General features: G+C 45.3%; 1 protein-coding gene across 2 annotated transcripts in view; it reads left to right on the top strand.

Moving 5' to 3' along the window:
* The first annotated feature begins 906 nt into the window (after nucleotides 1–906).
* The window catches only part of GGACT (gamma-glutamylamine cyclotransferase), a 31,730-nt gene continuing 24,464 nt past the window's right edge, over nucleotides 907–8,172 (top strand). The window contains exon 1 of one of the 2 annotated variants that reach the window (XM_044287260.1): nucleotides 907–1,001. The gene's annotated coding sequence lies outside the window, so the exon portion shown is untranslated. Of the gene's footprint in view, nucleotides 1,002–3,181; nucleotides 3,244–8,172 lie in introns of those variants that run through there. The other variant, XM_044287261.1, reaches the window with a different exon arrangement.

Genomic DNA, 8,172 nt, shown 5'->3' with positions numbered 1-8,172 from the left:
AGATCTGCCTCCCGGTCACGTGGTCCCTCCAAGTGGCTTTTCAGTGCTTCCGGCCGGTCCGTCTTCTTATCTTCCTGTCTTCTCTTCCTTTCTCTAGCAGAAGATGGATTTTTCTGCGGCTGTCGCATCGCAGTATGTTACATGTCGCAGTGCAACGCCATAACTATCATTATAAAAATGGTCATGCAACATCAATGTCGCAGTGTAGTTGTGCCCTATGTGTCATGCGACTTATTGTCATTGTGTAGCCCTAGCCTAAAGCTGACCTGCAGCAGTGAAGAAAAACGGATGGGTTGTTATGGAAACCTGGGGTAAAACTGTATGTGGAGACTAAGGACCTGCAAGCTTCTATTGGCTGATCAGGGACATGTGACCACCTGCAACTGATGGTCCCAACCCCATTTATAAGGCAAGAAATCCCACTTATTAAGCCTGACAGGGCACACCTGTGAAGTGAAAACCATTTCAGGTGACTACCTCTTGAAGCTCATCAATCAATGCAAAAGGTGGCTACTTTGAAGAACCTAGAATATGACATATTTTCAGTTGTTTCACACTTTTTTGTTATGTATATAATTCCACATGTGTTAATTCATAGTTTTGATGCCTTCAGTGTGAATCTACAATTTTCATAGTCATGAAAATAAAGAAAACTCTTTGAATGAGAAGGTGTGTCCAAACTTTTGGTCTGTACTGTATATAGATAGATAGATAGATGATAGGATATGGTGCACAATTTCAGCTAAGGCTACATTGGTAAATGCCATATAATCATCTCACAATCAGGTCAATAATAACCAGAAAGTGGCTAACCCCTTTAATACTCAAGTCAGTGTGATAATACTGCACAGTTCATTGAGTGTACTGTACTCTCCAGCAAATGCTGTAAATCATTAACTCCTGTGCATTTCACAGTAGTAGGAGAAGCACTCATACTGCATTGTAGTTGGTGCTACAGACAGGATATGCACACGCTGATCAGGGGCCAGAAGTAATTGCAGGTGAGTGTCAGCGCTGCCTATGAATGGCACAGTGCTTAGGCCACTTTAACACTAGCTGCAGGCTGTTCCGGCAGGGGAACAGCCTGCCAGATCCATGCTGCTGCTAGTGCACCGTGCCGCCAGAAGTCCGCTCTGGCCCCATTCACTATAATGTTGTAGTAATGTCCTACATGTCGTAGTATTATTCCGGTCGCCTCTCGGCATGTTTGCTGCGCTGCAGACGGCCCTCCGGCCTGCCCCCATTATAGTCAATGGGTTCTCCAGACTTAACCTTTTTTGGGCTATTACAAGCTAACCTCTGGAGGAAAGATTATTGCTCACATACTTACCTTCCAGAGTGCAGCCGTTCTTGAGATCTGCCTCCCGGTCACGTGATCCCTCCAGATGGCTTTTCTGTGCTTCCGGCAGGAGACTGATCGCCACGAGTGACGTCACCGCCTCCTGCTGGAGAAAACGCCAGCCGGCAGTCTTCACAGTGCACTAGGCTGAATGCTAGTGCACATGTGCAGGACTGCCGGCCGCTCTCTGTATTGTACAGGCTTCTATGTGATGCCTGTACTGACTCCTGCACAGCACGATCGCTATGCTGTTTATGGCACAAGGGGGCAAAGGTTGGCACAATAGGTGAACTGGATGGCACAAGTGGGTAATGGTTGGCACAATCGGTGAACTGGATGGCAAACAGGAGGCAGTGGATGGCCCAAGGGGGTAATGAATGTCACAAGGGGGCAATGGTTGGCACAATAGGGGAACTGTATGGCACAAGTGGGGCACTGGATGGTCTAATGGGGGTATTGGATGGCAAAACAAGGGGCACTGGATGGCCCCATGGGGTAATGGATGGGACTGTTATGGGGCCTCTGTGGACATCACTGTTATACTCAGCGCTCATAAGTGATAGGGTTCGTGCACAGAATCGTATCTGTTTTGCGGTCTGCAAGTCGCAGAGCCACTAAATAAGGTTACTCTCTGTGTGCGAGTCACATTTTTTTGCAGTCCTATTGTGTTCTAGATCTGCATTATGAGGACCAGAATAGGACATGTTCTATCTTTCGCAGAACTGACATACGGATGTGGAAAGCACAGGGACATCGTGTGTTTTTTAACTCAATGGGACTGCAAAAAATGTGGATTGCATATCATTGTGTGCATAAGGGTTTAGATACACTGCTCAACAGACAGAATCATACAAGATAGGATTAGATACACCACTCAGCAGGCTGTGTCATACAAAATGGGATTAGATACAGTTTAGCAGGCTATATCATAAAAAATGGGATTGGATATACACTTCAGCAGGCAGTGTCGTAGAAGATGGGATTGGATATACACTTCAGCAGGCTGTGTCGTAGAAGATGGGATTGGATATACACTTCAGCAGGCAGTGTCGTAGAAGATGGGATTGGATATACACTTCAGCAGGCTGTGTCGTAGAAGATGGGATTGGATATACACTTCAGCAGGCTGTGTCGTAGAAGATGGGATTGGATATACACTTCAGCAGGCTGTGTCGTAGAAGATGGGATTGGATATACACTTCAGCAGGCTGTGTCGTAGAAGATGGGATTGGATATACACTTCAGCAGGCTGTGTCGTAGAAGATGGGATTGGATATACACTTCAGCAGGCTGTGTCGTAGAAGATGGGATTGGATATACACTTCAGCAGGCTGTGTCGTAGAAGATGGGATTGGATATACACTTCAGCAGGCTGTGTCGTAGAAGATGGGATTGGATATACACTTCAGCAGGCTGTGTCGTAGACGATGGGATTGGATATACACTTCAGCAGGCTGTATCGGGCACACATATAGGATTAGATACAAATGTGTTTGGGGGGTGCTTGCTGACTCCATTTATCACACTCTGAAGATGGTGAGGGAAGAGCCTGTGGACTGTCAGTGATGGGATTAGATACACAGCTCAGCAGGCTGTATCACACAGGATAGGATTAGATACACATGTGAGGGCAGAGCCTGTGGACAGTCAGTAATGGGATGTAGACAGTGAGAAGCAGATTCATGTCTGGGTGTAGAAAGACACAGGAGTTATAGTGGGTGTGGCTGCTGCTGGCAGAGCAGGATGGGGGGCGTGGCCAGCCTGTGACTCATCACTCTGCAGTGTAGCCAGGCTTCTGTATCAATAAAGTTATGTATTTAACAAAACAAGAAGGAAAGTAAACAGATCTGCCAGGATAATGTGATGTCCTCCAGGGGGAAGGAAAGCTCAGACATCAAAGACAGGTATTGGGGGCATATGTGTGCATGGTGAGGGGTGTTAGGAGCACATGAAAATAATTTTGGGACCGGACAACCATCATACATGTATATTACTCACCATGTGCACTTGTAATCCATGAGAAAGCATTCATCTGCAACTTTCTACTGGATTTAGCTTTATACTGTTCCTCTGTATTAACATAAGCCAGCGTGGCCAACATGTCAGTTATGAGATCTGCTTAGAGGTGTTACATAAGAGCTCGGCTGTCATACTCCACACCCCAGGAATGTCCATGAAGCAATCAGTGATGAGACTTGCCTTGGAACTGATTAGATCTAGCATGTTAGCAGACAAGCACACATTTAACAGTGTTAAAGGGGTATTCTCATCATCAGTTTTCATACTTACCTGCAGCCAGCGCCACGTTCACTTCCTGGATTCGGCTGGGCTTGATTGACATCTTCTCCCAGCCGGGCCGCGCTTGCGCAGAAGACTGAAGTTTTTCTCCCGGCCGAGCCACGCATGGCGCGTGCACGTTCAGGACATTGCCCGGCTGGGAGAAAATCTTCTGTCTTCTGCGCAAGCCCGGCCGGATTCGACAGGCGAGAGTTGGCCGTAACCAGTGGAGATGAAAGACAACAGTAAGAGGGGACTTATTTGCTCAGAAAGGGTGGGAATTGGATAATAAAATGTATTTACAAAAATAATCACTGGCAAATTATTAACAGATTTAACAGTGATCATTGTGATGGGAATACCCTTTTAAGCCTCATTCACACATCATGTGAGCCAAAACCAGGATTGGAACCTCAACAGACATAAGATATAAGGGAAAGATCTGCTCCTGTTCTGTGTTTAGAGACGCACCTGGTTTTGGCTCAAAATCACTGACCGAACACTGACGTTATGAGGCATTAAATGTGTCCTCTGTCTCTGGAGTTAAATTCAACACAGAAACACACATCCTCTGCAAATCTTAAAGGGACTCTTCCATTAAAAATTTTTTTTTTTATCATATTTAACCGCCTCCGGACCACCTAACGCAGATGTGCGGTCCGGAGGCGGCAGCCCTGCGCACGACGACGCATATACACGTCATCTCGCGAGGGCCGGGATTTCCTGTGAACGCGCGCGCTCACAGGAACGGAAGGTAAGCGAGTGGATCTCCAGCCTGCCAGCGGCGATCTGATTTTTTTTAACCCCTAACAGGTATATTAGACGCTGTTTTGATAACAGCGTCTAATATACTCGATACCTGGTTCTCTGGTGGTCCCTTTTGTTAGGATCGACCACCAGAGGACACAGGTCAGTAAAGTCGCACCAAACACTACACTACACCCCCCCCCCGGTCACTTATTAACCCATGATCACCCCATATAAACTCCCTGATCACCCCCCTGTCAGGCTCCGTTCAGACGTCCGTATGATTTTTACGGATCCACGGATACATGGATCGGATCCGCAAAACACATGCGGACGTCTGAATGGAGCCTTACAGGGGGGTGATCAATGACAGGCGGGTGATCACCCATATACACTCCCTGATCATCCCCTGTCATTGATCACCCCCCTGTAAGGCTCCATTCAGACGTCCGCATGTGTTTTGCGGATCCGATCCATGGATCCGTAAAAATCATACGGACGTCTGAATGGAGCCTTACAGGGGGGGTGATCAATGACAGGGGGGTGATCACCCTGATCACCCCCTGTCATTGATCACCCCCCTGTAAGGCTCCATTCAGACGTCCGCATGTGTTTTGCGGATCCGATCCATGTATCCATGGATCCGTAAAAATCATACGGACGTCTGAATGGAGCCTTACAGGGGGGGGTGATCAATGACAGGGGGGTGATCACCCTGATCACCCCCTGTCATTGATCACCCCCCTGTAAGGCTCCATTCAGACGTCCGCATGTGTTTTGCGGATCCGATCCATGTATCCGTGGATTCACCATACCCCTCACGGAATCCAAATGCGTAAACATTTTTAGACATTTATATTCCAGACTTCTTCTCACGCTTTAGGGCCCCTAAAAAGCCAGGGCAGTATAAATACCCCACATGTGACCCCATTTCAGAAAGAAGACACCCCAAGGTATTCCGTGAGGGGCATATTGAGTCCATGAAAGATTGAAATTTTTGTCCTAAGTTAGCGGAAAGTGAGACTTTGTGAGAAAAAAACAAAAAAAATCAATTTCCGCTAACTTATGCAAAAAAAATAAAATTCTATGAACTCGCCATGCCCCTCATTGGATACCTTGGGGTGTCTTCTTTCCAAAGTGGGGTCACATGTGGGGTATTTATACTTCCCTGGCTTTTTAGGGGCCCGAAAGTGTGAGAAGAAGTCTGGGATCCAAATGTCTAAAAATGCCCTCCTAAAAGGAATTTGGGCACCTTTGCGCATCTAGGCTGCAAAAAAGTGTCACACATCTGGTATCGCCGTACTCAGGAGAAGTTGGGCAATGTGTTTTGGGGTGTCATTTTACATATACCCATGCTGGGTGAGAAAAATATCTTGGTCAAATGCCAACTTTGTATAAAAAAATGGGAAAAGTTATCTTTTGCCAAGAATGTAAGTTAGGCCCGGGCCGGCGCATGCGCACAGTAAACTGTGATGCCCCGGACAGACTGTGGTCATTCAATGTGCACGCGCCGATATCGCGGTCATTGGCGCATGTGCGGGATTACGGACAGTAGGAGGAAAGATAGAGAAGAGACCAAGGGCGGGCAGATGCGGAGGAGGGGGAGTGAATAGGTATGAAAATGACCCAGGGGCCTGGGCACCGGCCGTTGTAAGGCCGCCCCTGGGCACCTTTACAGCCTCATTTGCATACGGAATAAAAGTGTTTTTGGGACGAATGATGCTAGCAGGGAACTAACGGTAAGAACTGTTTTAATAGGGGGGATGCCGTGGACATAAGTGTGTTAATAAGGTCAATCGGCGTCAAAGACTCCCTTTAAGCGCAACATCCGGCAATCTGAGCACCTATTCTGATATCTACCCTAGTCTCTGGTTGGCATATATTTTTGTGTTCTTTTAAAAGGTTTCTGTCATCAGAAAAATCATTATGTAGCTGGCTGACATTAGCGATGTGCTAATGTCAGCAGAACATAACTGTATGACATATCTCCCTGCCTGCCGCCGTTTGCGCTAAATAATGACTTTTATAATATGCAAATGAGCTTCTAGGTGCTAGTGGGGCGTTGCTGCAGCACCTAGAGGCTCCGTCCTCTCACCGTTTGGCAGGGTGGATTTGATATAAATCACTAGTCAGTAAGGCTTGATTTAAATAATAGTTTTCTACATAAAGACTAATTCTTGCGGATATAACTTATAATATGCAAGTAGATGAAGATTTTTAGAATAACAACTTTTCATATTAGTTTGATTAGGTTGATTTTGCATTCATAGGTTTGTAGAAGTTAGGATTAAGGTCTTTTTCTCAACTCTTCATGTTATAACATTTTTACTGTGAAGAAGAGGCATGTGATCTCTGCTGAGTCCAATTCAGTTTTGAGAACTGCAAATGTAAACCAAGCATCTGTGATAATATCTTGTAGGCAGAGAAACTGCCCAATAATCTTACAAATACCTCTGGAAGAGCATGACATTGTGAATGGATTAATGGAATTTATTTACCAAAACAATTAAACATATACAGCCTTATACTACATAATTAAAAAAACTCATCTTTATTTCATAATGGAATAACCTTTGGATGGTAATATATTTTCCTCAAAAATAATTTTATATAAAAAAAATCTGATTTAAATGAAAAAAAATCAGATTTTTTTATATATATATATTTTTTTTAATCATAGATTTTTTATCCACCCTGCCGTTTGGCACGCCCTTGTAAAGGTGATTGACATCCTTGGTCTCCTCCGTGCCCCGCAAATCCCGCACCTCTGCCATCCATTTTAGTATTAGGCGCAGTGAGTGAAGGACGGCATCAGGGAGCCCAAGGGGCTGTAATACCCATCGCGAGATTACAGGGATCTGACTTCGTGAGCAAGGAGGAGATTCCTGGATACAGGGGGTGCTGGGCTCCTTCACAGGGGGGCAGAACGGTTAGTACAGCCCCTTGGGCTCCTTACCAGGCTCATTAACATATATATAAAATAATTTTTTACACTCAATAAAACCACACAGATATGGGACAGGTATATTGCGGACATGCTAGCGACGATCTAGCCATTCATGTCTGCATCTCTAAAGGGTAAAAAGAGGTGACAAAATCCCTTTAAAAAGTCAATACTCACTTTACTCCTGCTCTGACACTTCCTGGGCCTCCCCAACACACAGGAAACGACCGCTCTGCACATATTTAACTGCAGCCAGTGATTTGCTGAGAGTCAGTTTATGCATATTAAGGCGGACCAGGAAGCGTCAAAAATAGAACAGTGGGGGGATCAGTGATGTGGGCATTAACCTATTTTATACCAGGGGTAGACTTTAAAAAAGAAATGGTCAAACGACTCCTTTAAAAGGAGTTTTGACACTTCAGTAAGTCGCATTTATCATGTAGAGACAGTTACTACAAGGCACTTACTAATGTAATGTGATTGTCCATACTGCCTCCTTTGCTGGCTGGATTAATTTTTCCATCACATTATACATTCCTTGTATCCATGGTTACGACCACCCTGCAATTCCATCAGTGGTGCTCATGTTTGTACACTATAGAAAAAGTGCCGACCTCTCTGGTGAGCGGGGTTGTGGGAGCGCACATAGGCTGGTGCATTTTTTTTTATAGTGTACAAGCACAGCCACTGCTGATAAATTGCAGGGTGGTCGTAACCATGTTCACTTTCTCTACATGATAAATCCTATTTGCTGAAGTGACACAACCCCTTAAAGGCTCTCTTCATATTTTAACTTTCCTTCGGTTATATGTAGAAAGCATTTCCAGATGTTGACCTCTGATGGAAAACTGTAATGTATGCCACT

Source organism: Bufo gargarizans, chromosome 3, assembly GCF_014858855.1.
Source record: "Bufo gargarizans isolate SCDJY-AF-19 chromosome 3, ASM1485885v1, whole genome shotgun sequence".
Taxonomy (NCBI): Eukaryota; Metazoa; Chordata; class Amphibia; order Anura; family Bufonidae; genus Bufo; species Bufo gargarizans.
The sequence above is the reverse complement of the archived record's forward strand: the minus strand, read 5'-3'. Positions and strand labels throughout refer to the sequence as shown.